The sequence below is a fragment of the Cynoglossus semilaevis genome, chromosome 10 (assembly GCF_000523025.1).
Source record: "Cynoglossus semilaevis isolate Cse_v1.0 chromosome 10, Cse_v1.0, whole genome shotgun sequence".
In the NCBI taxonomy this organism is placed as follows: Eukaryota; Metazoa; Chordata; class Actinopteri; order Pleuronectiformes; family Cynoglossidae; genus Cynoglossus; species Cynoglossus semilaevis.
The window spans coordinates 16983625-16985893 of record NC_024316.1 but is presented as its reverse complement, the minus strand read 5'-3'; positions in this window follow the sequence as shown (position 1 = coordinate 16985893).

The window sequence follows — 2269 nt, the reverse complement described above, 5'->3', positions numbered from 1 at the left end:
GGCGGGAGGGTTAGGGGGGGTGGGCCGGGGGGGTTTTTTTTTTTTTTGAAAAAATTAAAAAAAAAAAAAAAAAAATTTTTTGAAAAAAATATTTAAAAAAAAAATCTGAAATTTTTTTGAAAACTTTTTTTAAAATTTTTTTTCAAAAATTTTTTTCAAATTTTTTTTCAAAAAATTTTTTCAAATTTTTTTTCAAAAATGTTTTTTCTACATTTTTTTCAAAAAAAGCGGATGAAAATGGATGGATGGATGGATGGATATATATATTGTGTCTATATATAAAAATCAACTCCATGATTTAAATAAAGAAAAAGCATTAATGTATGAACATAGATGAGAGAAGAGACCATCATTCTTAGGCAAACTGTAAAGGTTACCATCGTAGTTTGTCTTAAAGAGACAATCGTGAGTTAGTGAAGTGGAAAGTCGTTGGTTTGGTCAGAAGCCGAGCACAGAGACCCACAGTTTAGACCTGATGCTCTGAGACCAGTGAAACCAGTTCAAGATCTGTGCGTAGAACACCAAAAAGGATCCGATTTGTTAGTACATATTATTATGTCACTGCTGTGCCACCATCACCTCCACTGCTGCTGCTGAACTCCCCTCAGGCTGCAACAACCTTTACAACTCAAACACTAAGCAGAATAAAAGAGTTCAAGTAAATAAAAAAAAAAAAGGATCTTATTATGTTATGTATTTTTTATTGTGTTGCTGGGGTTTTTTTTCAGCCCAGACATTCTTACATACACTTACAGCCAATATACTATATGTATATATATATACTGTATCACACCGCATATATTAGTAGGGAATATTTGTTATGTCAAGTTATGGCATGTTGGAGTCTGTTTTTCCCCTGTTTGTGTTGCTGCCTGAGTTGATTGTCATGCAGAATGTTGCTGTGCACGTCAAATAAACAGTGAGGACAGCTGCAGCTGTCTGCAGATAACTGTCTGCTTGTTGCCGTATGAGACAGTGGAGGCAATATCTGCTGATGTTATGCTGAATCTCTGACAAGATGGTAGAAAGTTTTTGGACGTACTGAGACAATGTGAGCGAGACAGGGAGACAGAGAGACACTGGCCATGGGTTCTTCTCTAAAATAAAGGAGACAGGGAGACAGAGAGACACTGGCCCTGGGTTCTTCTCTAAAATAAAGCACCGCTTCACACACACACACACACACATCCCTGTTTTCCTTAGTCTGAATTCTTATTGGAGGCTGCTGATTTCAGACACGTTCATACATCCAGAACCACCAGTGTTGTCATCGTGAGTGCTCTTGACCAAATGTTTGTCAATGACACTGTCGTCTTTAGAAGCAGCAAAACGAAACCCATTCTGACCTACTGTGAAGTTAGAGTGTAGTAATTGGGAGCAGCCAATGATATTATTATTATTGAAGAATGATGGTTTACAAATGAGTATAATGTAGCAGCAACGTTACACAAATCCTGTTGGAGTTCAGCTTTCATTGACTTCCACAGAGCTGTACTTTGTTGCTGGTTTTGCTGCAGCAAAAGGCTGATTGGATTAGCAAAACAAAAAACAAAAAAAAAACAACTTGATTTTGTTTGTAGGGATGTTTGGCAATTAAAGTTGGGATCAGCTGTTTGAGAGGCCACCAAACTTTATTTTTCCATTGACCTCACATTTGAACCGGCACCAGAGCATTTTCTGACTAAACCTTTAAAAGCATAAAAAAAGATGAGACCTGGACAGGATCAAGATCTTTTTTTTTTGTTTGTTTTGTTCTAAGAATCATCACTTCATGTTTTTTTTGTTCTAAGAATCATCACTTCAGCTGCAACCCTAAAAGTATAACGGGAACTTTTGTTAGTGTTGAAACAGCTGTGCGTGTTTTGTGTCTCCAAGTTTAAAGGGGGATTGCCAGAGTTATGAATGAAGTAAGGCGGCATATTTACTGTTAGACTATTTGTCTTTCCTTCAACTCTGCAACGTTACGCCGTCGTGTACTTGAAGATTATTTGTGGTCTACAGAAGGCTGCTATTATTCATGATGAGTTTCTTCCCGAGTGATTCAGATGTTTGGAGGGGATACGTGCTCATTTGAATTTCAATAATCAGCTCCCGGCCCACGTACTCCTGCCATCTAATGGTTTGATGGAGCGTGTCCATAAAAAGGCTCCGCCTGTTGGAGGTCATCATAAATCTGACGTACATACATATGTGCTGAAATACCACACGTCTTTAAAGCTACACAAGCCCTTAAAACATTTATAATGTAGTCGGCTGAGGCTGTTGTTGA